This window comes from Emydura macquarii, unplaced genomic scaffold (assembly GCF_026122565.2).
Source record: "Emydura macquarii macquarii isolate MOO-44397 ecotype Brisbane River unplaced genomic scaffold, CSIRO-AGI_Emac_v2 contig_1253, whole genome shotgun sequence".
Lineage (NCBI taxonomy): Eukaryota > Metazoa > Chordata > Testudines > Chelidae > Emydura > Emydura macquarii.
In genome coordinates this window covers 44,128,222-44,155,884 of record NW_027131390.1, presented here as the reverse complement: position 1 = coordinate 44,155,884, position 27,663 = coordinate 44,128,222, and the positions used below count along the sequence as shown (strand labels likewise).

The following is a 27,663-nucleotide window of genomic DNA, read 5'->3' as shown; positions in this document are numbered from 1 at the left end:
CTGCCAGGTTAGCTGGCTGTCTGACAAGCTCAGAGAAGCAGTGAAGATATAGAAAGACCAAGGAGAAGCTGAGGAGAAAATGGCCCAGAGAAAGCTGCAGCACAAGTAAGAGCAAAACAGAGCAGAGCTAGCTAGCTGTTCAATAGAATGCCCTGGCCTAGAACCTGCTGTAAAGGGTGGATGACCTGCTGGCCCCAAAGAAGGGGGTGTGCAAGGTGTCCCCGAGAGCTGTTGAGTGCAACTGGGGGATTACAGGATGAGCTGAAGGTAGGCTGAGGAAGAACCCCACAGAAGGATTTTTGTTTGTGTTAAAGACCTTTTTTGGAACAAATGTGATCCTGGCAAGGGTGGACTCAGTGTCTTGGCTGGAGGCCCCAGTTGCTGGAAGAAAAAGTGCTGGAGTGACTGTTGGCAAGGGGCACTAGCCCAGTGAGACAGCAGCTATGCTGTGTCTGGCCGTGCTGGGGTGCCTAGCGGTGAGTGGACTTTTTTTTTACATGGGGCTTCTGGGGAGAAGCTGAAGAAGTGGGTGGGAAGGTCAGGAGGCAGGATTAGGAGGAAGCAAGTCAGCCTATACCAGAGGTTTCCCTGAGGAGATGGTGAAGCTGATGTTTGAGTCTGAAGCAGACACAGGCAGCTGTTTTAACCCAGAGTTAGTCAACCCAAGTTAAGAGTGTGGCTTTTTTTTTTTTTTGCTGTGTAGGCATCCCTCCCTGAGAAGGGCCCAAGGGGCAGCTAATCATGAACTGCGGCAGTGGCCCCCAGTCCAGATCAGGACTCTGTGGTGGCTCTGTATGGACCTGGGGGTAAGCACAGTATGTGCTCCGAACTGCTTAATATAGGGCCATGATCCCCTCCCCTCTGCCCAATCTACTCGGGTGCGGGTCCATGGAAAGTCTAGGATAAAGCTGTGGTGTGCAGGTGTCAGCGCTGTGGTCATCTCTTCTCTCGCTTCAGCTGTCCCAATGAAAAAGTCAGGACACACACCTTACCTTGTAGTACTAATTTGTTGTAGACTTGCATGACACTTTTTCCTCACTGCCTCCATAAAGCTGGCTTTCTTTCTACCTACAAGTTGTGCTGAGAAGACACAAGGCTGTGAAAGAGGCAGAAGAGGGTTGAGGCTTAGAAGGCTGAATAAGTTACCTCCTGAAGAATTTTGGGGTTGTTTTTGGAGGGATAGGCTGAAGCCACAATATTTCAGCCTTTTCTGCTATATCCACTGTGCCCAGAAACTGTGGGAGCCCTGTGCCTGTCTCTCCCTGTGTGGGAACTGCTCCTTTCTAAGGCTCTGTTTGCCTGGGGAAGGGATGTGTTAAACCCCTGATACCCATCTCTGCTGGGTGACTTCCCAGAAAGCCATGCAGACCACATGGCCAGCCAGCATGGAAAAGAACCATGGAGTTGGCCAGGAACTGCAGAATGGCCCAGGGAATGAGGATGAGGATCCTGTCTCTCTGCCTTGTATGAGTGCGTAGCATTTATTGCAATGCTAGGGCTCTCTTACATGGGGCTGGGGTTCACAGATGAACTTAAAAACATGAAATAGGAGCATGTGGTGGAGCCAAGCTGGGCTTCTTGCTCTCCTGCCTCAAAGGCAGAATTGGGTCATAGGCCCTATTTAAGATTCCCACTGGCTCTGTATTAGCCTGTCTGCTCCCATGCAGAGTTGAGGAGGGTTTGTCTATATATCTGAACGCCCTTGCTTTCCTCAACTCTTCAACCACTGTCAACGGCTGCAGAAGTAACTTTCTTTGCCTGAGGAGGAGAATCTCATATAAGCTCTTGATTGACCATGTTGTTTGCTCCCCACCCCACCCCACCCCACCCCATGCACTTGAGAATTTGATCAAGGCCATATGTACAAGAGGCTAGACTTGATGAATTGTAGGAGATGATAGTAAATGGGGGGAGGGAGGGGAATCATTTTCTGCTCACGCGCTAGCAATTACTTTTCCCTACTAGTCCTTCCAAAAAACTTAAAGTGCTCATGAATACAAGAGCTGAAGCAGTCCGTGTTAGAGCCTGCTCTTTGCTTTAGCAGCAGGAAGCTTGTTTTTACACTTTTTTCCCTTAAAAAGGAACATCTCTTAAGGCCTGAGACACTGGGAAATGTTTACCATAAATCTTGACGCAGGCTTTTCCCTCTTCAAATGTAGGCTTCCAGATCGATGGAAGATGCAAATTAGTCAAGAGAACAGCTCCAAATTCCTGGACAAGATGGAATCAAGCTGAAGTCCTGATGTCTTCTAGGCTGGGTAAGTGGATTGAACACTGAGGCTGCTGTGTTCCTAAAGCAACAGTGAAAGAGTGTTTGTTGTCTCTTACTTCCCCAAACGATATCTGAAGGATGAGTGGGAAAGTGTTTAAGACACTAAAGTAATATCACAATGATAGCCTTTATGTCCTCTATACTCCTACTCAAAGGTAGAGTAGTTCTGTTATGCAAAGCACTCAATCAGGGAATGAGAGTGCAATGCAGTTCCATGAAAAAATCTACCAGACCTCCACTTTCTGATCCGGACTACTCTATAAATTAACTTTACTGTTTTTCTTGGGTTTATCAACATTTTTCTTCTCAGTTGCAAACAGCTCCTGTGCATCTTGCGTTCTAATGCAATTACCCACTAACCTATAGAAAGTAAACTCCAACATGGCTTTGTCCCTATGCTGCACTTTGCATCTCATCCCTCTACGGCTGGGTGAAGAATGTTCTCAGAGCTCTTCTGACAGAATTCAGTTGATATGTGCAATAAACAGCAGATCAGAAATTCTGAACCTTGGGGCATTCCAGTTACTGGCATGTAAACTTACCTGTGGCTTTTCCAAATAATGGCTATGCTTGGTATTAACTGAAGCAGAAATTAACTGTTTTCTTCTACCTTGTGGGAGTAACTTTTAATTAAATGCTGTAGAATTGGTGCCTCACTAGATGTGTGTTTTTTCCAGTCTTCAGTTGCCACTTATAATATAGTAAGATGTAAGACTCAAGAAAACTTCAGGGCCGTGTGGGAAAAGTCCTCCCTCCTTCTTGCCTCCATAGGCTTTATTTAATGCGGTTTTGAAAAACATTGCAATTAAAATGTAAGTAGAATATGCTGTAAAAACACAAGTGTCCCTAAATTCTTGCATGTTTACTTAGCCAGTTCAGTTTGGTGCATGTTCACTGTCTTTTGAGAGTGAAATTTTGAAACTCAGGGTAAAACTTACAAAAAGATAGTGGGCTTCTAAGAAACCTGTTCCTGCATTTGAAACATTTAGAGTTTCTCCTTTACAAGCCTGCGACAAGCAACTTTTCTGCTTCATTGGCTTTCTTTGGCTATACACTTATTCTTCAACAGACGGTAGCAATGAACTAGAAGCTACGTAGATAGGCCTGTTCTGTACCATGTTGCTCTTTATCTTGCTTAACTGCTGGGTGTTGGTTTCTTTTTTGGCCAGTAACAATTATGCAAGTTCTGGTTTTTAGCCCATCGCTTATGGGTGGTGCGTGACTTGTGGCTTTCAACTTTTGTAATGCAAAGCATGTACTAGCTATGGTGATGAATGCTATAGAAAGCAATAAAATACATTTAAAAAACCCAAATGCCATGCTAGTATTACAGATGGGCTCAAACCAAAACATATGGATCTGAACACCCCAACAAGAGAGGCATTATAGAAATCTGGTCAAACTGAAGCCTTGGATCAGAATTCATCTCTGTTTTTGGTGGTTAAAAATTTAGATCCAGATCTTGTGACTTGAGCCCTCTTAGAATTGCGTTATCTGGCTATTATGCCTTGTCAGTCCTAGACTGAGCTCTCTCAAGGAGGGATTGTTTGCTTTAGCCAGTCATACAGTGCCCAGCCCAGGATAATGAAGGTATGATCCTGAGGTGCTACTACAATATAAAGCTCTTCTGTGTCTTTTTACCTGTCTTCTCTCCCTCTGGAAACCTATTCATCTTCCTGTGTCTGACTGCTTTTTGCCATAAACTCACGCTATAAGAACAGAAGAATGGCCACAGAGGGTCAGACCAAAGATTCCTCTAGCCCAGTATCTTGTCTTCTGACAGTGGCCAATGCCAGCTGCTTCAAAAGGAATGAATAGAAAAATAGGGCAATCCTTGAGTGATCCATCCCCTGTTGTCCAATCGCGGCATCTGGTCAGTCAAAGGCTTATGGATGCCCAGATCATGGGTGTTGCATCCCTGACCATCCTGCGTAATAGCCATTGATGGCCCTATCCTCCATGAATGTATGTAATTCTTTTTTGAACCTTGTTCTAATTGCCAGGGGATGTTGTGAAGATCAAAGTGACTTCCACAGGGTGGCTATGTGTTGTGTGAAGTACTTGGTTTTGCTGGTGGTTTTTTTTTTTTTTTTTTTTTTTTTTTTTTAAAAACCTACCGCCTATTAATTTCATTAGGTGACTGCTGTCTCTCTTGTGTTATGTGAGGAGGTAAATAACCTTTCCTTACGGTCTTTCTCCACACCATTTCTGATTGTATAGGCTTCTATCATATCTCTCCCTCCTCCCCCCCCACCTTAGTTGTCTCTTTTCCAAGCTGCACAGTCCATATCTTTAGTCTTTCCTCATAAGTATGCTATTCCATACCCTTAATTTTTGTTGCCTTTCTCTGTACCACTTCTACTTCTAATATATCATTTGTTAGATGGGGCAGCCAGCACTTCATGCCATACTGAAGGTGTGAAAATATCATGGATTTATATAGTGGCGTTATGGCACTTACTGTCTGTCTAGCTCTTTCCTAATGGTTCCGAATATAGTTGCCTTTTTTGACTGCTGTATGTTGAACAACTGTTTTTGGAAAACTACCCACAATGATGCCAAGGTCTTTCTTTTGTGATAACAGCTAATTTAGATAACTTTGGACGTAGAATTGGGATTGTTTTCCAATGTACATTACTTTACATTTATCAACATTGAATTTCATCTGTCATTTTGTGTTCCAGTCACCCAATTTTATGAGATTCCTTTGTAACTCTTAGCAGTCTGTTTTGTACTTAACTCTCAAGTAATTTTGTATCATTTGCAATCTTTGCAACTTCACCTGTTTTCCAGATCATTTATGAATATATTGAACAGCACTGGTCCCAGTACAGATCATAGAATCATAGGACGGGAAGGGACCTTGAGAGGTTATCTAGTCCAGTCCACTGCATTTATGGCATTAGCTAGATCATCCCTGGCAGATGTTTGCCTAACCTGCTCTTAAAAATCTCCAATGATGGAGATTCCACAACCTCCCTAGACAATTTAATCTAGTGCTTAACTATCCTGACAGTTAGAAAGCTTTTCCCTGATGTCCAACCTAAACCCCCCTGCAGCAATTTTTAAGTCCATTGCTTCATGTCCTATCTTCAGAGGTTAAAAAGAACAATTTTTCTCCCTCTTCCTTGTCACCTTGTATGTCCTTAAACTGTTATCATGTTCCCCCTCAGTCTTCTCTTCTTCAAACTAAACAAACCCAACTTTTTCAATCTTCCCTCACAGGTCATGTTTTCTAAAACTTTAATAATTTCTGTTGCTTTTCCCTGGATTTTCTCCAGTTCGTTCATATCTTTTCTGAAATATAGTGCCCAGAATGGGACACAATACTCCAGATGAGGCCTAATCGGCAGAGAGAAGAGTGGAAGAATTACTTCACATGTCTTGCTTACAACACTCCTACTAATGCATCCCAGAATGGTATGTTTTGTGTGGTGTGTGGGTTTTTTTTTTTTCTTTCCACAACAGTGTTACACTGACTCATTTAGCCTGTGATCCACCTTGACCCTCAGATCCTTTTCTGCAGTAGTCCTTCCAAGGCAGTCATTTCCCATTTTGTATGCGTGCAACTGAGTGTTCCTTCCTAAGTGGAGTACTTTGCATTTGTCCTTATTGAATTTAATTTTATTTAGACAATTTCTCCAGGCTGTTCAGATCATTCTAAATTTTAATCCTGTTCTCCAAAACATTTGCAACTCCTCCCAGCTTGATATCATCTGCCAACTTGATAAGTGTACTCTCTCTGCCTCTATTTAAATCATTGATGAAGATATTGAACATAAAGAGAGCCAGAGCTGACCCCACTTGATATGCCCTTCAAACTTGACTGTGAACCACTGATAACTGCTCTCTGTGAATAACTGGTTGGAAAACTACAGACTCAACATATAGTATCAACGTCTAGCTTGTATTTCCCTAGTTTTGTTTACGAGAAGGTCATGCAAGACAGTATGAAAAGCCTTACTCAAGGCAATATATACCACATCTATCACTTCCCTCCTACCAACAAAGCTGGTTACCCTGTCAAAGAAAGCTATCCAGTTGGTCTGACATAATTTGTTCTTGACAAATCCATGCTGATGGTTACTTATCACCTTACTATCTTCTAGGTGTTTGTAAATTGATTGCTTAATTATTTGCTCTGGATACTGAAGTTAAGCTGACTGGTCTGTAGTTCCCTGGGTTGTCCTTATTTCCATTTTTATAGATGGACACTATATTTGCCCTTTTCCAGTCCTCTAGAATCTCTTCCATCTTGTCATGGATACCTGGGGGACACCATTGCTTACCTCTCTGCATTGTGAAAACTTAGTATTTATTTAAGTCCAAGTACATTTTATCCCCTGAATCACCCTGGTCTTCGTGTTGTTGAGCCCCATCAAAGAATTCTAATAGATTAGTGAGGCATGATATCCCTCTACAAAAGCATATTGATTCTTACCCAACAAACTATTCAGGTACGTGTTTGATAATTTTGTTTACTGTAGTTCCAACTAATTTGCTTGGTGCTGAAGTTAGGCTGGCAAGCCTGTAAATTGCCTGAGTCACCTCTGGTGGGTTGTTTTTTTTTAAATAGCATCACATTAGCTCTCCTCACATCACCTGATACAGAAGCCGATTTAAGTGATAGGTTACATACCACAGTTAGTAGTTCTGAAGAAACTCAATATGAAATTGTAGAACTCTTGGGAGAATAGGAGAATACGATGACTTATTACTGTTTAATTTATCAATTTGTTCCAAAACCTCCTTTAATGACACCTTAATCTGGGACAGTTCATTAGACTTGTCACCTAAAAAGAATGATTCAGGTGTGGTAATCTTCCTCTCATCCTCTGCAGTGAAGACTGATGCAAAGAGCTCATTTAGCTTCTCCACAATGAACTTGTCTGTTTTGCTTCTTTAGCACCACAATCATCCAGTGGCCCCACTGATTATTTGGCAGGTTTCCTGCTTCTGATGCAGTTTTATTTTGCTGTTTTTTTCTGGTTGCTCTTCAAATTCTTTTTTTGGCCTGCCTAATTATATTTTTACACTTGATGTGCAAAGTCATGCTCCTTTTTATTTTCTTCAGTATGACGTGACTTCCAATTTTCAAAGGATGCCTTTTTGCCTTTAACTGCCTCTTACTTTGTTTAGCCATCGTGGCACATTTTGGTCCTCTTACTATTTTTTAAATTTGGGATATACATTTAATTTGAGCCTCTGGTGGTGGATTTTTTAAAGTTTATATGCTGCTTGCAGGATTTCACTCTTGTGACTGTTTCTTTTAATTTCTTTTAACTAGCTTCCTCATATTTGTGCATCTGATGAAGCGGGTTGCAGCCCACGAAAGCTTCTGCCCGCAGAAATTTGTTAGCCTTTAAGGTGCTACAGGACTCTCGTTGTTTCTCCCCTTGGGTTCCATGATTAGCTGCTCCAAGAAGTAGTCCTTAATGGCGTCTAGAAGCTCCCTCTCTATCCCAACCTAAGGTGACATGTTCCTGATACAGACTGGGTACAATAACGTGAGAATGATAGTGGATTTAGTTCAGAACTGTTATGGCTGATTCCTTCAGCTCTTGAATGTCTGAATTCATAGAGGACTCAGAAGAAATTACTGGTCTTTCTGCAGTGTAATTGCATGTACTTTTGCTCATTCAAAGCCCCAGATGTAACCTCTTTTGTTGCCGAGGTTGCTAGAGAACAACTTCTGTACACTGATCCATTATGCAAGCAGCTGCAAATAGACAATCATTCGTAGCTAATCTGTGGTATAAGAATGCTATCAATTGTCTGTATGTTTTGACTTTGCAAACCTTCATATTCAACCCAAGACATGACATGCTGTCTGCCTGTGCTTTAAGTGCTTTTGCTATCTGCAGATAAGGGTAGTCCTTTTTTCTGAGTGGTCCAAAGGGAGCTGGATAACACTTCACAGGAACAGCCTTCCTGACAGGCAGCCTTGGTCTGAATGAATGTCTCCACCTCACCAGCTTTTCATTTCAATTTTGTTTTCCCTAGTGACTCTATCCAGCAAGATGGTCGAGAATTTATTTTTGAACTTGTGGATAAGCTGACAGCGATAGAACACCTTTCCAGCTTTCGCTTGATTTAACTGCAGAAATAACTCAAGTGCTTTTTCTTACAAGGGTTAGGAATATGTAATCTTCCACTGACCTTACAGTAGAAGCTGCTGTAGATAATTGCAGCTGTGCAGAAACAGTATTATTTATGTATTGTATTTGGCCCAAGGGAGGCAGTGTTTTCTTCAAACTTACTTAAAAGCACTTGCAGAATGAATGACAACTAATACTTCCTTCGCAAATACAGAAGGAGGTTGGAAATGTGATATATTTCTCATCCCTGCTCTTTTCTGGAAACCGTGTGAATCCCTTAAGGTTGGGGAGTTGCATAGAAGTGGTAGCTGGAGTAGAATAGTGAGGAGCTCTACTTGAGCAGTGCGTGTGGCTTTTTGGGGTGTGAGAGAAGAGTAGTTAATGAGTGACAGGCAGGGAATGAGCAGCACCAAGAGGTGGGCAAGATGACCCTGAGGCTTGTCTGGCTATCTAGCGCGCTTAGCAGCTGCACTTGTGCTGGCTGGACTGGGAAGGAGCTACAAGTGCACATCCACTGACAGTAGTGGAACAAGTGTAGGACAGCCAGTGGGGAGGAGTTGGAGTGGGCGCTACTTTAGAGTCTATGTATATACGGAGAGTAGGATTTTGTAGCCAGATTTTGTAGAGTAGGTCAAGGTAAATACAGTAGGCTTCCTAACCTGTATGTAAAGTGTGGCAGGGGTAGCAGTCTGCTTTGGTTGGAGAGATCGTTCCCATCACCATACTGTGAGCACCTTACCATCTTGAGCATAACCTCCTCTTAATGCCTTTGTGAGCAAGGGAGGTGACCACAGCCTGTCACGCTGACCAATATTGTCTCCTTGTACTCCCCCGTCTGTGTCCAGCTATCTCTTGTTTTATACTTGGATTGTAAATTCCTTGTGGCAGGGACTATGTGTTCTGTGTTTGTATAGCAGCTAGCACACTGGCGTCCTGGTCCATGACTGGAGTGGCTAAGTGTTTCGGTAGCATAGTTAGTTAATACTAATGAGAACTGAGACGCAAAAACTAGGTGACTTGTCCAAGGACACACAAGGAGTTTGTGGTACAGCAGGGAATTGAACCTAAGTTTCCAGAGTCCTGGCCTAGTGTCCTAACTACTAGATCATCATTTCCCTTCTGTAGAGAGCCTATTTGAAAGGTAAGATGAGTGTTTGTAGCACAGTGGGAGGGCTGAATCTTAGGACTGTATATGGATTGAAGGTCAAGATGCTGATACCTCCAGCTCATAAAGGTGAGTAGATTAGAAAGAGAGGACTGGTCTGGCTCATTTATGGTGACTGACTGGGAGTTGGTGAGCCAGTATATAAGGGGGCTACTGGATAGAAGGATGGGGATTTCTGACCGATAGACTGATGCTGTTTGGGATATGGGGGTCAGAGTAATCGTTCAAGTTCCCCACAGCCACGAGCTTCTCTGTATATCAATTTAGGTATTTGAACTGCAATGTTGCATCTAAATTCTCCTCTGCAAATCGCTCAAATGCATAATTTCTCTGCAGACCCTAGCATACAAATGCCTATGCAGATTGTGATGTATAAATAGCTTTTTGGCTCCTGGTGTTCATAAGCTCTGATCTTTGTGTTTGCAGAGATCCTAAATCCCTTAAACACCCATAACCTCTCCACATGGCGTTAAGCTAAAATAGCTTAAGATACAAGGCTGTCCTCATTATTAGGAATTGGGAGGTGTGAGAGATGAACCTCAAACTTTTCTTATGGCTGCCAACTATGTATGAGAACTTTTTTCTTATAAGTGAAAAGGCTTATCTTGAAAAATAATTTGTAGCCATAAGATGGGAGTCACTAGTACACAACACTGAAGTGATTTTTTTTTTTAAATTTTATTAAGCCTGACTACTTTAGTTTGCCATGTTCTAAAAAAGATAGGCAGATGAATATAGAGTAGCAGGGTATTAATCCTGGGTTTTTTTGACTCTCTCCCCCCCACCAAAAAAAAAAAATCAAAGGGTGCTGTGAAAAGAACTAAATACAGGGTGTAGACTACAGTGCTTTAACAGGGCTGTCTGGATTATAGCACCATTCAGGAAAGAAGCTCAGATCGTCACTCTACTCCGTTCTTTCTGCAATACACTTTAATTCTGCTGTATCCATGAATTCATCATGAGGTCAGAATTAGGATAGATCTGCCACATCTTATTCTACCATGCTGTCTTCCCAGAGCCTCATGAGTGCAGTGTGATTCTCGAAAACTCACAGCTTTCATTATTAGCCCAATTGAGGGATTGCCCCCTGTATCCGTTTTGCTTATTGAGCACCTAAAGAAGTGCTCTGTGCTGTTCAAAACATGATGCAGACAGAATGCTTGCCCCACAGGTATATGATCTCAATATGTCCGTGTGGCACTAACAGAGATGATGATGATCATCTTACATAAGTGCCCATTTTCTTCTCTAACATCTTATGAGCCTATAAGAATTGCTGAATGTCTTTGCCCCTAAAGATGCCCAAAGCAACACCCAGATCTCATGCAGGACTAATAGCTTGTGAATTATTCAGCAGTACATTTGAGTTTTATGCAAAAGCTTCTTCATGCTCTTAGGCTTTAATGTGGAGCTTTTGCTTTTCTTACACTTGAACTCTTGACTTGTAGATCTACATGATTTCAGCTCAAGGCCCTGCAGTGCAGCTCTGACTTAGAGGGTAATGACCATCGCTCTTTAGACTCAACAGTTTGTCCAGATTAGGTGATTAACTTGTGGGACCGAGCAAGGCCTGTTGGTGGGGTGGGATGGGATGTCCCTTATGCTCATGCATTGTAGGGACTTCTGTTCTCCAAAAACAGACAGTCCTTCCTAGATTTCTTTCATAAGTGCTGCCCAAGATTTTCTGTGGGGGCAAGAAGGCCAAGAATTTATGTTGACTAGACTACAAATACATTGTTACTCGTCACTGTATAAAACAGTTTTGTGTTCTTGACACAGAAAATAATTACGTGATCTGTTCACAGACCTTCCATCCTCTTGGCATCCCCTGATACCAGCATTACAACATGTGTATTGTCTTGTATGGGGAGCCATGCAGGGGATTGAGAGGGGAAAGCAGTAGCTTTTCCCCGCGTTCTTCCCCTTCTCAGTTGACTGAGCTCAGGGTGCCTTCAGAAGAACAAAAGTAGGGTCAAGAGAAGGGGAATAAACCACAGCCAGCACTTCCCTTCATGGGCCTTTTGGTCAGACCCTCCCCATGTGTATCCTTCCACTGCCAAACGGCGGGGCCAACATGCCCTTAAAATGTGGATCTGCTAGTGTAAATTAAGCTGCTTCCCTCCCACCGGGGGGAGGGGGGAATCCCTCTCCATACATGGTACAGTGTAGAACTTGTTTCAGTTAGGAACAGGCCTTGTTTAGAGGTGTGTGGCTGTTTGATATGAGGATGCCTGGTGTTTACAGGGTAGTAACTAATGTATTTCTAACTCAAGCATTTAAAAATCCTGAGATTATTTAAAAATTACATGTTCAAGCTTTTCTCCACAACTAGGAGGGTTGCAGTGTTTACACAAGAATCTCATTTTCTGATTTAAAAACCAAAACCTGTAATCACTTGACTCCAGAACCTGGGATTTAAAGAAAAAGTGAGATGTGTGATCTAATCACTAGAATTGATCATTGTAACATTATCTTGGGTCCAATGGACTGAAGCTGAAGGGGGAGAGAAATCATTACTGCAGGGTTAAAAGGGAGTATAATCCTGTGTGTAACTGATTATGCAGATCTTAAGTGAAAGATATGGCAAAACTCCAAGTGGGCTGGCAAACTACTGAAAGTTAACCTTAAAAATGGTGGAAACCTCCTGGCTCTTCCTCTATCTGCTTCAAAATCCTCTATCCTAAATGACATCCAAGTTCTTTTCCCCAAAATACCTGCATTATTTGTACACGTATTTCCACATTGAATTAGAGGGTGGCGGAGATGGTCACTATGTTGATAAGGCTGTCGTAAGAAAAAGAATTAATGCAGGGATCAAAGGATGCTGACTTACAAGGGAGGGAAATGGAATGGGAGGCTAAATATTTAAAACCTAAATTTTCCTTTCTGCAGTTTGAGGCACACTTTTTTCTCTCCTATCATGAGCCAGTTGCCTCAGCATCTCACTCCCTTTGACCGTGACAGAATGAGGAAAAGCAACCAAAGAACAAAGGTCTTAAAGCCTGAGTACAGGAACTCATCAGACTGGGTAGACTTGCGTGCTGCCAGTGCAGTTAGACATACCATATAACCAGCGGGATTCTGCACATTCCTGTGCTGAGTGGCTAGTAATGGATGATGCAATTAGAACACAGGGATTCATGTGCTGTTGACTGAGTAAAGAACTACTATACAAGCCAGATATTGATGCTTTTGTGTGGGTGGCTATTGAATGCATCCCTGCACCTGATCAGTTGAGAAAATTCCTTTGCTGTGTAATAGGCTGTAAGGCACCCAGGGGCCATCGTGATAGGTGCCATTTAAATTTTATGCATAAATTGTAGGCTCACCTTCACCATGCAGTTGTTAATAAAATCCATTTAGTAGCTGCCATCATCTAGTAGATTAACCTTTATCATGCAACTTCACCATGCCCGCTGCAGGGGAAAGTAATTATTTTTAATAGAATCTGCCCTTGATTTAAAGCCACAGGGGAAGCAATTAAAATTAATAAAAGTCAAAAGCCATGGCATCTGAATGAAGATGTATGGCCTTTATCTGTTTCATGAATTCTGTTGTGTGTAAGATACATAAATACTTTAAAACATTACAAAATTGGGCATCTCATGATTTTTCAGTGTTAAACCCTTACATCGGGGCTGTATTTGGCCGATTCTGTAAAACATCAAAGTCAACACTGTTGAACAAAATCAATTGTGGCTTTTTTTTTTTTTTTTTTTTAATTCAGAAATAGCTAGTGATGTTTTGGGCATCAATGCAAGCTTTCTATTTTTCAAAACATATACACTATATGCAACATGACAAATATGGGGGGAAAAGATGTAACTTGGCTGATCTGCAATTTTCCCTTCATGAATATCCTTGCGACTGTATAGTTATTTCAAGTGTGGTGAGGAATCCTGTCACTTAAGAGTGAGGTTAGGGCATTATTCATCATATAGAGATCTAATGGGAAGATTTGTATTGTATTAGTAGTTATCCATGTGAGATGGTAGCATGCCTATTAGGGATGATGTGCTTTGTGAGCAACGGACAGGAGAAGGAACAACTTTTTAGTTCAGTACAATGGGAATTCCTTGTCTGCCATCTAGCACTTTATCAAGTACTTCCTGTCTAGGAAGTGAAGTTCTTGCTCATAGATGCTAGAATGGATTTGCACTACATGATGAATCATGGCCATTGAACCTACTTCCACATTGTGAGGTCTGTTAAGAAACTTGACTGAAAGGTGACTTTTAAAAGTGTGTGGTCTCAGAGTTGGTGATTTGTTTTTCCCATTTCACATGTGCAAGATAAACATGCCATCAGCAAGGAGTTTAGCATTCTCAAATTACATCAGACTGTATGACAGTCTTTCTGTTCATATCTCCTTTTTGTCTCGTGCTAACGGCTGATAAAATGAAATGCATGAGAACTAATTGAACTTCAGCCATAAATTAGAGTAATTCTGTTTTTTCTAGCCTCAGGTAAGGCGAGTACAAAAAATGGGTACTTGTGTGTAACTTCGGTCAGACAACTCTGGTTGCGGTACTGAGACCTACAAGAAACCAGTGTGTATCTTGCTACAGAGCTTGATAGGTGCACGATCAGGCTGTGATGAGTGAGAGCTTGCCAGCTGTCATATAGCGTTTTGTTCCCTTAATCTCAGTGTTTCACAAAAGGAGGACCGTATCACTCTCCCCGTTTACAGGTGGGGAAACTGAAGCACAGGCTGTATTGTGCTCAAGATCCCCCAGCACATCAGGGTTGAGTCAGGAACTGAGGTAGGGTGACTACCTTTTTTGAAAGGCAAAAGCAGGACATGTGCAGAAGCCCTGCCTCTGCTGCTCCTCCTCCTTCCCCCTGAAGCCCTGAGCAGCCCAGAAGTCAGAGCTGGGCCAAGGTAAGAGCTGCCCAGAGAGCCTCATATCTGCCACTTGCCCTGGATGGGGACGGGGGTGTCTGAGAGCAGTCCCTGACCTGTGTCCCTGCCCCCTGAAGCCTGCTGCACATGGCATGTTGACTGTCTGGGACTCCCCACAGCAGCCCAGGCTCCCTGGGCAGTTCTTACTACTGCCTGGTTCTGGCTGATGAGCCCCCGTCCAGTGCCCTATCTGCTAGGCCACACAGCTTCCAACCAGAACCATCCTGCAACCTGATGTGTGGAGAAGAGGGGAATGGGACTCTAACACCTGCACAGGGTCTCACTGACGACAGCAGGCTCAATGGCATGCATGGCCTCCCTTCACAGGTCTGACTGTAAGACTGGGCCTAGGTTTGTACTGGAGCATTCCTTGAGAAACCATGTAGCATGCTGGCCCTCATGCTCCAGATCAGCCTCGCCCTTGTCTTCCAGATGATGGTTAGGATAGAATTAAATGTAGGGCTTTCCTTGCTCTACCCGATACCCAGCCACTCTTCTGATTTTGCTGTGAACAAGATATCTGGTTTGCTTGGCCCTTTCAGTCTTTATGTAAAGATTGCTCTTCACTTGCTCTTTCATTGGTAATGGTTTGACAGGTCCCTTAAGGATGTGTTGCTCTCTGGTCGTGGCTAGTGCAGGCCTGGTCAGCAGAATGCCTTGGTAGCTGCTGCCAATAGCTATGTGCATGGCCCTTCACACGTTACTGTTAAGTCAACTATTTATTCAGCCACATCAATGTACAATCCTCAGTTCATCAATCAAGTGTAGACACAACCAAGGTTCTAGGCAAGCACTGAACACACACATAGTCTCGTAAGTGTCATAGACTATGGCTGAGACACTGGTAATTTGTATAGTTTATATGGTATAATTACAAGGTTTATTACACTTGTCAGTTATCAATTCTCTAGTACCGCTAACATGCTTGTTATACCTCTCTTGCTTTGTTAAGGATGCACTTCTCTTAAAGGCACTCTTAAGTGTGTGACCCTTACTGTTAGTTTAAACTTGTCCCTTTCATACCAAATTATTTATCAAAAGAAATTGTGTTAAGTTTCTCTCCAGTCAGTTTGCTTGGACATAAAGGAAGGCATGCATAAAGCATTAGTTTGTTCTAAGGCATTGTTTTTTTGAGGCCTCATTAAAGGCGTGTAGTCAGTAACCTCTAACCTTTTGTTATTAAAAAACAAACCGGAAAATAGTCTTTGAAATAAAATCTCCCCACTTCCTATCTTGTTAACCTTGGGATGTGGGAGAGCCTTCCATACAGTTGGTCCGGGTGTCATTCGCACATCTGGAATCGGCTGCTTTTTCATGGGTTCAGTCAACTCTGCAGTCCCACATGTTGACCTCAGTTTTTATATGCTCTGATTTCAGGGATTGTTGGAGCGGGGCCTCCCTCTGACTCCTATTGTACACTTCTCAAGTGAGTGCTGATATTTCATCTGTTTTTCTGCTGCTTCCATTGGTATCCAGTAAAGGAAGTCAGTGTAACCCATTTCTTCAATCTTATTCTTATCAAAGGCTTTTTATGTCTTGATTCATTTCAAGGATTGTATTTCAGTATTATCCCTAATGGTTTGGAATTTCTCCCTTTTTAAGAAGTTTCTCCTAGTAATTCAAAATCTTATGGCCAGGTCAGGTGCACACATGGCACAATGTTCTTCTATTGTGCCAGCGTGTGCCGCCTAAACACAACGAAACCCTACAATCCCTTATCTTCCAAATCTAATGGATGTGCTTCATATATTTTGATAGTGTATAAGTATCTCGCTTCATTTAGGTCTTTCAACAGAAAAGGAGACATTATCCACATATAGAGAGACTGCTTATCTGAGTCACAGGGCAGACAAATATGCAACTTCTAATTTGGGCTGAAATCCCTATTGATGGGACAAAGATTATCCATGTCCTATTGGATTTATCAGTCAAACCAATGTACAGTTTATAATTTGGGGTGAAAACATGTAAACTGGACTTTATGGGAGAAACGGCAGCTTTGTCCCATGTGACCTTCAGTTTTTGAAGTCTCTCAGCAAGCTCTTTCTAGATGAGGCTGAAGCTGGTTACCCCAAATCAGGAACTAGCCTGAAATGGTGGTGACTTTTGTTTTTGCCAGTGGGTGCTTCTCTTCACTCATGCTCCCAGCCTCCTGCACGCTCCTTTCTGGCCCTTCTCGCCTTCAGGGTGAGCAATGGGGGGTGCAGAGGGGTGGAGATGGGTGGGGAGTAGCGAATGGTGGGTGGGAGAGCCTCAGGGGAAGGGGCACAGAGAGGGTGGGAAGGGGCAGAATTCCAAAGGTGGCAGGCTGCCGCATCTCCAAAGGGAGGTGCATCGCATCTGCCATTTCTTGCCTTGGTTGTGGAGGCTTAGCCTCCCCAAGCCTCTTATACCCACTACCCATGCTGTGGCTTGTGGCTGCTGAACACCCCCAATTTATTTTGGAGCACTCATGGAGTTGGCACCTAGGCCAGGAACCAACTTCACCCTCTTGATCTTTAGTTGGTTTAATCTGCAGTTTCCCCACCCATCTCTTCAATCATTCAGGATACACTGGGCCACTTGCACAGGAAATAGGGTGTTGACCTACTTGGTAACCTTGTGGGGTGGTTTTGGAAGGGAGGGAGGGAGAGCTTTTATCCCTAAGTGATTAACAATACTCATTTAGCCATCTTAGATTCTATTCTCAGGGTGGAGTTCCTAACTTTAGCTGATCTGTGGGTTCCTAGGCAAAGCGTGTCACACCATACTTGTCTACACTCATGGCACTACAGTTACACTGGCCTATGTTTGTAGTGTAGGCAAGAGCACAGTGCAGATAATTGTCTTTACTTTCTAGGTGGAGTGCAGTCCTAGGTGGAGCGTACTGTGGGGGAAAAACAGATGTGGGCAGCTTTTCTAACTTTTGAGGGCCAGGAGGCATTTAATAGTTCATTGTAGAAGGGGTATAGAGAACAAATATCCATACAAGGGGAAGAGGATGCCCTTACAGGGTCAGAGCCCCCAAAACCATCTCTTTGGTGGTAGTGGGCTGTAGTCATAAACCATAGAGGCAGCCTTCCAATATTAGCCCTGGGCTCGGACACTCCCTACAAGCAATTTATGACCCTGGGCCACTCAGAAGGGCACAGGAAGTAGTGAGGACAACAAGTGACTCTTCTCTGGATTCTGTTGGCAGGCATTTGCTTTCCCTTCAAACATGGTCCTTAGTTGCAAAACCGGTCCCGTGTCTTTATTCCATGAGCATGCAGTCAATGGGACATCTCTCTCACTCAAACACATAGCCTAAGCCTATGGGAGTCTCCAGGATAAATCTCATTCTCTTCAGTTTTCTTGTATAAAAAGATGCTAAGATGCCAAGAAAGCGACTCTTCTGGTGCTAGAATATCCTTCAGGACGGTACTGTAAGTGCAGTGGGTCTGCATGGTGGTCATAAAGATGGAATATCACTAATAAATTGAGAGAGAAAGATGGTTGCAGTCCAGGCTTTCTTCTAGCTCTCAGGAGAGAGCAGTCTTTACTCTAACTTACACATGTCTGATACAAGACAGATTATGTTGAAATTGCAATGCTGTATAGGAAGGTCATTTGGGCTTGAAGCATGCCTTGTGTGGCTTCCTTCGTTGCAGCTAATATCGGTGTTCAAATGTTCCTTTAAAAGCTTGTCCGTCAAAGACTTTGCAATTTTTATTTAAAGAGGAAAGAAGCCCAGTAGATTTGGACAGGCATAATTTACTGTATCATGTGCCCACTTCTGTTAATCGTTCCTCTCACATGACTAACTTGTACATCTCAGGAATGCCTGAAATCCTTCTTTCAGCACTTTCTTAACTTTTCCATGCTGAAAGGTATTCCCCTTTACCCGTTGTGCACCGTGCAATTTGATAGCTCTTTTTCTCTGAATCGCTTGACTGGCCAATCCAAGATGCAGAATTGTGACGATCTGTTCCACGGAGCATTTTCTACATGGAAAAAATCTGCCATGTACAAATGAAAGCTCACAGTTGGGGGGTAATGAGATGGGAGGGAAGATGGTCTTGTGGCCTAAGTGGTGCTGCCCAGCTCTGGCACAGACTTCTTGTGTAACCTTGTGCAGGTCACTTAACCTCTCTGTGCCTCAATTCCCTTTCTGTAAATAGGGGGTGATTTCTCTCTCTCTCATCACTTGTCTATGCAGTTTGTTAGCTTTTTGGGGTCATTTACTCTGCATTTCATTTGCTTCAGTTGCTCTTACGACATGACCCCAGGAAGACAGAGTACAAGTGAACTACCCAGTCTGGTTTGCTGGACTTGTTACTGTAGACTCCTGCTTCCCTGGAAGGGGAGAAGTGCATTGGCTTAGCCAGAAGGTCAAACCACCCTGTCAGTGAGGCGGGTCCCTGCAGTACTGGCCGCCCCGATGATGGACGGAGTCAGACACGCGACCCTGCAGAAGTTCATGGCTGGAGTACAGAGTTGCCCTGAACACTGTCTGTCTCCTCCTGGGCTGGAACGGGAACAAAACTGGTGATGATAGCTCTGGGCTGGGCACAGAGGCTCTGTGAACTGGGGGAATTTCCCCTATGGGGGGCTTCGTGTAGGCTTGACTCAACTTGAGCCAGCTTAGCTGATGCAAAGGGACCACAAGGCAGTGTTTTAATAAGAACCTCTATCCTTCCGTAGGAAATAGGTTTTACGTCCCAACCTAGCTAATCTTGATTGGGTTGCTTTCTGTGCTTTCTCTTTTGGGACTGTAGACACACTTTAAAAGATGGTTTAAAGGGTCTTGATTTATGCTGAATTTGGAAATAGATAGGGTATGATGTGCTGCTTTGATGGGGAGAGGATGAAAAGGCATTGCTTATAACTTGACAGCAGGAGTTGTTCTGATGGGTGGAGAAGCTCTTACAGCAGACTGAGCCTTCTCTTTAAATGTGTAACTATTCTAGAAATTGCAGTATTTCTGGTTTATCGGTGTCTGCATGCTTGCAACCCAGTTGACTTCCAGAGGGGCTGTGACTATCTTTTGTTAGTGCTATGGTATCTAGCTTTATTTTTATATCTGTGGTCATATTTTGCTTTCACAAAATGGTTTTCGGTGGGAGGGGCTCTTTTTTTTTGTTTTTTTTTTGTTTGTTTGGTTTGTGTAGACAGCCATTTGCATACAGAAAAACCATGCAAGGTTTTTTGAAACTTTTTCATATGAAAAAGTTGAAAAGGAATTTTTTCCCTAGCAGTTACCTGAGACTGAACTGGGGTTGTCTTTTGCAAGCTTCTAATTTTAATACCATGGCCTCTGTTTCTTGCCCTTTACATCAACACCTATGTCTTTTTAGATGGGCCTTGCTTCTGTTTTGGTAACTGTTTTGTTCTTTGGGCCAGTGAATGCTCTTCTGCTTTTTTTGGGAACTTAATTATTTTCCTACTCCTGTTCGGGGCAGGAGTCAAGGAGCACTTACTTAACCAGATAGATTTTCTAGCTTTAATGGAACTAATTTTGTGGTAAATCATAATCTACTGTTGCAAGGATTGCACAGATAATTTCACCAAGGAACAGGAGCTCAGGAATCAACTGCCCCTTTCAAACTTTATAGTGGAAATAGAACCCTGGTAAGTGCTGAACCTGAAGATGAAGTGTTTGTTTAGTTACCAATCTCCCACCCCAAAAACCCCTGTTTTAAAGCAGTTACTCTTAATAAGAACTTGTTGGTTTTTTTTTTTTAATAACTGGAAAATAAATTGCATGCAATAAAAGTGTGTTTTCTCAGTTTTGCCATATCCAAGACTTGAGAAGGATTCAGTTTCAATGTAAGCTATGTAAATGGATAACATGATGGCAGATGAAATTCAATGAGGGCAAATGTAACGCCCATTGGAAGGAATAATTTAAACTACTCATGTACCTTAATGAGTTCTAAATGGCCTATATGAGGATAGCCAAAAAAACCTGGGTGTCACTGTTTAACAGCTCAAGGAAGGCTTCTGTTTCTTGACCACTGCTGCATATTGAGTCAAGAATATTAGGCCTTGTCTACTCTGGAAAATTAATCCAGATTAACTAAAAATGTGGATTTAAACTAGTTTAGTTAAAATAGATTAATCTCTCGTGAGGGGACTCATTTGGAATAAAAGTGGCCTTAATTTGGGTTAGCTAAATTTACTTCTAAAATGCAGTAATTATTCTGAAATAGTCACTTTTTATACCAGAATAGTATGCCCACATAGGGAGCTATTCTTGAATAATTCATTTTGCAACAACTATTCTGGTCAATTGCCCTGTGTAAACAAGCTATTATGATGCATTAAAGAGTGGGATGGAGAATAATGTAGAGGATACTTTATATTTCTGTTAAATCAATTCTCTCACCCTCGCCTGGAGTCCTATAAACTCTGGTCACCCAATGTCAGAAAGATACAGCAGCGTTCAGAGACGTGGTGAGAATGCTAAGTTGAGAGTAGAGCAGTCCAAAATTTTGGACAAATAATTTATTTGCCAAACTGTGCAGCTTCTGGTTGATTGAAGCTATTCATGCGTTCAACAAATAGCTTTGGCCAAAAAAGCAAAATGATTTTGAATGTCTAAATAAAATGTTTCAAATTGTTGTCTTGAAATGACGTTACATTTCAAAATTGAGGTATATTTAATTTTTTTTTTAAAAGGGGAAATGCCCTGCCCCCCCCCATCCCTCCACCCCCAATTTTTTTTTTCCAGTTCAAATGCATTGCTTTGTTTGACCTGAAATGAATTTTTTTTCAGTGAGAAACAGAAGAAAAATTTCAGGTTGACATGAAAATACTTCCCCTAAACTTTTCTGATTCAGCCAGTGAAGTGAAAAATCAGCTAATCACTGATTGTATTGTGAGCTTATTCCATGCTTCCAATTACAGAGTGGGATTTTTTACCTTATGTGCTAGGGGAAGAGGTGGATAAACCCTACAAAATAATGAATGGTACAGAAAGGGTGAATAGGGAGTTTCTGATGACCTTTTCTCATATTGCAAGGTTAAGGTGACATGAAATGAAATTGAAAACATGGTAAATTCAATACTGATGAGCCTTTTTTTCACACAACATAACTATCACGGGGAACTTATTGCTACAAATGATCTTTGACAGCAAGAGCTTAGCTGGATTCAGAAAGGGATTAGCTGTGTGGATAACTAAAGTATCCCATTATGGTAAATATTAAAAAATCAGGGTTTTGGAAGGGATATAAATCTACGTGTGTGGGACTTAAATCACATAGCTATAGGGGCTTAGGAGGGGCAAAAAATTCCATTGCTTCTAACTCCTGGTATATATCTGGTACACATCTTTGGTGGTGACAGGATTCTAGACTAGATGAACAACTGGTCTGATCCAGTATGGTAGCTTCTATGAATCTCTTATATCTGATCTTACCAAGCCTCTAATGGTTACTTTAACTGATTAATTCTAACAGATACAGCTGAAGGCCTTTTCAATACAGGGCTATAGGGAGTCAGGGAAAGGCAAGTATACAGCTACTAGAGATTGCACTGTGCTTGCCACTTGTCAGGAAAAATGAAGTGTATATATAAAATAGGCCACACCTTGACCTGTAATAACCAGGGAGATAGAACTGCTGCGTCTCTTATTGACTTCCCAGCCCTTGAGACAATCAGACAAGGGACCTTGACAGGGAATTTAGAAACTCCTGTTCCATTTGGGCCATAAGTCATATTGACATTCCCGATGACCGCAACCTGCAGTATAGCTAATATAAATACAGTACAAATGCAGGACCCTCCTGAGAACACATCTTGTCAGGGGTCTTCCAGAGCCAAACAGAAGAATTGCTGATCTTGTTGCAATGTTGAACATTCCTGCAATAAAATACTGTAGCCCTTCCTCTCCATTGATTAAACATCCCTTCCCTATAGAATCTTGGCTACTCTGTGCATTCAGGCGCAGAGGCTACGTTTTAGAATGGCCTTGATGAAGTTTTTCGTTGCTATTGTAGGTCTGTCTCATTTCCATTTCCTGTTCTGAATTCCTTGGATTTTTGAAAAGCATTAAGTGGCTCTATATTTAGAATGGGTTGCAAGCTGCCTGAAGACTTTGACAGAGAATAATGAGCTTAATGGGGCTTCCTGATAAATCTTAGGAATTTCTAATGCCCCTTAGTTTAAACCTTTGCTGATTTCATCCTCCAGGTGATGGGCACCGCCTGGTTCAGAGTAATTGAATTTGAGTCAGAAGGGCCTCTTTGAAATGGGCTGTCTGCAAAAATCAAGTCCTACATCTGACACCTGACATTGTGCAGGCTCAGGGAGCTCAATGGAGAATTCTAACAATCCAACCCCCAGAGCAATTAAAATGATTCAAGCAGGGTATCTCAAGTAGATGCAGATGAAATCTTTACAGCACACCATGTGCCTCATATATGTCATTTATACAGACGTCTCTGGACGTTACCAGGCTAGGAGCTAATGTTGCATATACCTGTAGGAATCTGGGAGTCAATTTTTCCTCCATTGGAATAAAACTGCTACTTCCAGGCCTGCAGGGTCACGAGATACTTGACTTTGCTGTTCTAGAAAGGCCACCGTTAGTATAAAACAAAACCTTGCCTAATTTGGGTTTTGGACTAGTGTAATTCAAATAGCAATCTTGAGTCTGGATATGGGGGAAAGAACTGAGGAATTACTTGGGGTAACAGGTATAGCGTTGCAGCTGTGCAATTGTACCATTTCAGTACAGACACTACCTACACCAATGAGAGGAATTCTTCTGTCATTCACTGTAGGTCATCCACTTCCTGAAAGGTGGTAGCTAAATCAACGGAAGAATTCTTCCATCATCTTAGCACAGTTTGCACCCGGGGTTAGTTCAGCATAGCTACATCTCCCAGGGACATGGGTTTTTATGAGCCACAAGTGCTGATCTGTGCAAAATTAACATTGCAGTAATGTTTATTGCTTTTAATTAAATATGAAGGTTAAATAATTTAAATATGAAAGTTAAAACAAAGGACTTGGAAGATCAGTTGAACTACCCTAAAGGACTCTGCCAGTTGAGATCTGTGCTAGCTAAACTTGTTGGGTTTGCAATGCTATAGCTCAATTCAATTGCCCTGTAAAACTCCACAGCAGAGAGAATAAAGAGCAGTAATGCCCTGGTGGAGAATTACAACATATGTTACATAAAGTGAAACAGTGAAGGCCTGCATTGCCGGAGTGAAGAAACAATTATGGGGTCAACTCTAGTCCTGGTGTAAGTTTCACCTACTCCCACTGGAGTTGAATTTGACTTGCAATGTAAAAACAGACTCTAGTGATAAGGTAGCCCGCCTTGCCCATATGGTGGTAGTACATTGGCGGAGGCAGTAGCTATAAGAATGAAAGTGGTACCTAGGCATCATGATTCTGGAACCCACCATGCTGGGATGCAGCATTCCATGAGGGTAGGAGGGGATGGGTATTACGGGTTCACACACACCTTGTCAGTCTGGAACAGACAGAATGATAGGAAAACTCCTTGGGAGATTCATTTCTATTGGATGGCTATTGGGACCTAGCCCACCAAGCCTGTCTGCTACACTTGTATTCTTGCAACTGTACTGCTCCTTCCAATTTGGTAAAGGTTTTCATCGATTCACTTAACTGGCTTGGATGAGGAGCTACAATTTTTGAGGCAGAAGGGCTTGACAGCAGAGCCAAGGCTTGCTACCTCCTCTCACCATTATCATTTTTTTTGCCTGCTTCAACTCCCTTTACCAAGATCGGTTCCCCTCCCCCCACCTTTTTTACCCTCTGATGGAAACTATTTCAGTCTGTTAAAAGACTGGTGTTCTCAGATTGCCTGACAGCTTTAAATGGAAGAGATTTGTGTAAGACACTTGATATGTAGTTACTGAATCCACTGGAGAGCCACTACAATTAGTAAGGGACAGAGCTCTGTACATATTTAAATGGTTTCAATGGTCCAAGAGATGTGCTAATTAGCCTGTGAAAGCTGTCACGTCAAACTCATTGACAGATCACCTTTTGACAGATGCTCTGTCCTACTAATGTTGTTCATGGCCTTAGTTGTCCAGATACCCATAAACATAAGGGAACCTTCCCTCCTGCATAAGTTATTCAGCACTGTCCAGCTAGCCACCCTTTGAATTAGCTCACTTAATAGAGCTGAAAGAGAGTCCTGGAACCCCTGTTCCCCTCTACCCTCCCCCTGTAATAATTGCTGAAATAAAATAAATCCAGCTGGGGTCGGTTCATGTCCTAGAATCATCATTCTTGCAAATGAGTTTACTGTCAGCCCATGTCTGTCTGTGGAAATGGCAAATCTTTAAGCAAATACTAAGGAGTATTTGTGGGCAGTAAACTATGAATTTGCAAATGTGAGTTTAGCAGCTTGACTTGTGGAACTTCGTTTCCTGAATGGATGAGCAGAACTTTTTTTTCCCCCCCAGCATAGTCTTGATTGGACTTGCATGATATATACAAATCATTCCAAGTATTGGAAACCGTAACTCTTGATTTATAGATGAGTTAATCATTTACTTGCTGGTAAATACACTGCATATGAATGCCTTGACTGTGTGTGTGTGGCTCATGATCATCAGCAAATAACAACTGGCTAAGTCTAATCAATCACTGCCTTGGTGCTGGTGAACAACACCTCCATTTCTGGTGCATAGTTAAGCCAATGGATTGAGATATTGGGTGCATGTACTCAAATCAAGGCTGTTGTTCAATAAGACAGACTTAAAGAAATCGATGACAATGGAAGTTATATTCAAGAAGGAAAATCCTTCATGGTTGCAGAGGGTTTGATTTGAAGCCGGACTACTGGTGGTTCTGATGCCCAAGGTCTCTGCACCCAACTCTCACTATTTCTTCACTGGGGTTTATGGTTGGGCAGGTTGAGTCCTCCCACCTGGAGAGGGGATGGGAGCTGAATGATCCCAAGCTGCTGCTTCAGCTGTTAGTGTGGCAATGACTGCAGAGCTACCCCTGTTCCTCAGTGGCTTTCTTCTTTTGCCCACAGAAGTGCCCAATGACTAGTTACTCTGAGAAGACCTGAAGGGAAGGTTGTTCCAGTGATGAGGGGACTCGACTGGTTCTTAAGAAGCCTGTAGTAGATCAGGGGATTGAATGGGGGTCTACTTTGGGCAAGTCTCTCCATCCCTCATTTCCATCTGCAAGATGGAGATAATGGCACTTCCCTGCTTCACAAGGGTGTGGTGCAGGCAGATGCATTAGATTGTGAGGTGCTCGGACACTACAGCAGTGCAGTCCTAGCCTAACCCTAGATGACAGACATACTTCTTCGTGAATAGGTTGGTGTCATAACTACCAGTAGTGCTGAGTGAACTTCAGAAGGTAGAGCAATTAAAGTGCTTTCCTGAGAAATCCTAATAGAGATGCTAATCAGAAAATGTTACACTGTTCTTGTATTTGACAGGTTTGACCGGGGTGGAGATGCTGTGAGCTTCTTCTGTAGTATTTTTGCTGTTTCCATTTCCAGGTTTGGGCCAAAGTGACCTGAACCTCTTTTTTTTTTTTTTTTTTTTTTTTTTTTTTTAAAAAAAAAACAAACAAAAAAAAAACAGTTCTTCACAGTTCTCATTTTATCTTAACTAGTTCACCTATTCCTAATACTAACTGTTTGTTTTTGCTCAATTTTCCCTTATCTTTCTCTTTACCGAGCAGCAGTTGAAAGTGTCTCCTAAGAAAAGGTTTGTTTCTTCCTGTGAAGAAAATAGCAATTTCCTAGTATCATGTATATGGCTACATTAGCTTTTTTTTTCTTTTGAATACATACAATACCATTCTTTTTGTCCTCTTGGTGATGCTGGCTTTCTTTCTGAAGGAAATGGGAGGTGTGGGGGAGATGGAAGCACAAAATATTTCTCTCTTCCCAAGAGAAGACTGAATTTGGAAATGCTCCAGGTTTTTTAAATATTTCATCAATCTTGAAGAAAGCTCATATCTTTCAGGCTCTCAGACATAAAAAGAAGAGGATTTACATCTGCCTAATTCCGTCTTGAAACTCTTATTTGTTACTTCTATTTTACTTTCAATTATACATGCATTTTGTTAGCTTTGCTTCCAAAATCTGAGAACTTGACAAACACTGCTTTAAATTCTCTCCCCAACATCCTACAGCAAGCACATGTGAAGTGGACCTTATTGTCTTATTCCTGACCCCTTTAATCATGGTTTGCCATGACCCATTTGAAAAAGTGCCATCCAGTGACTATTCATTGCATCCCAGTACATCACCACTAGTGACCATGTGTTTCCATACCACATCACTTGAAATAGTTCCCAAGGGTCACCACCTTACTCTTGTATGCTGTCTTCCTGTCAGTGTTACTGTGCTACTGGGTTTCTATGATGAATCATGAAATGCAGGTCTCTTGATATATTCTTCCTGTCATATTTGTACCCGTAACATGTTGTCTTGCACTATGCAGCCAAAAGGACAGCTTCAACAAAAAAGGAATTTTGTGACCATGGAGGATGTGAAGACCACGGAGAGGGGGTGTTTCAGTTTCCTCAAAATTGCAAGGACTTAAATGAGATTTAAATGGTGCAAAGCCATTGTGTGAACCTTCTGTGGAGGGGTGGACTTCACCCTGAAAGATTTAGTCATATATAAAATATAACAGTACTGCAGATCCCATGAGGGACTAGCTGCACCCTCATTTCTTTCTTAAATGAATGAACATTACTGAAAATAGAATGAGAACTGTGTTGTCTTGGGAAAGCCCTTGCTAAGCTTTCTCTTCACACAAACTTCTTCAGCAATATTACTGAAGTGGAATTAAAAACAATATGTAGTGGAGGAGATAAGATAAAAGTAATGCTCAAACTGGTAGACAACTTGCATAATACATCCGTTGGGTAGTCAAGGGCATGTATAACTGTTTTTTCAACAAGTCATTAAAATAATAGACTTCCTTTATCATTTTTTATGTAAAGATAGTATGTAGTCTCTCTCGAGATAAAAATGAGACTTTTGCTAGTAGCTGCAACATGAGAGCATAATGAGTTTTGGTTTGGATGGAATTAAAGTAAGACATGAGAAGAGTTTGATTTTTCATTCAATTCTTGTTGACATTCCACAGGGGAGATTTTTCAAAGGCCCCAATGGGTATTTAATTAATAGATTTCAGGGCCAGAAGGGATCATTATGATCTAGTCTGATTGCTTGCCAGACACAGGTCAGAGTTCCTCCCTCCCTCAGTAACTTCTGTGTCAACCCATAACTTCTGTT

General features: G+C 42.1%; 1 long non-coding RNA gene across 2 annotated transcripts; it reads left to right on the top strand.

Annotated features, from left to right (window-relative positions):
• Nucleotides 1-26,952, top strand: LOC137154063 (uncharacterized). 2 transcript variants are annotated; one of them, XR_010920056.1, is made up of 3 exons: nucleotides 1-105; nucleotides 2,160-2,258; nucleotides 26,861-26,952. It is a non-coding gene; the product is annotated as an uncharacterized lncRNA (long non-coding RNA). The 2 variants fall into 2 exon arrangements; XR_010920055.1 differs by lacking the exon at nucleotides 26,861-26,952 and adding an exon at nucleotides 25,846-25,939.
• The last annotated feature ends 711 nt before the right edge of the window (nucleotides 26,953-27,663 follow it).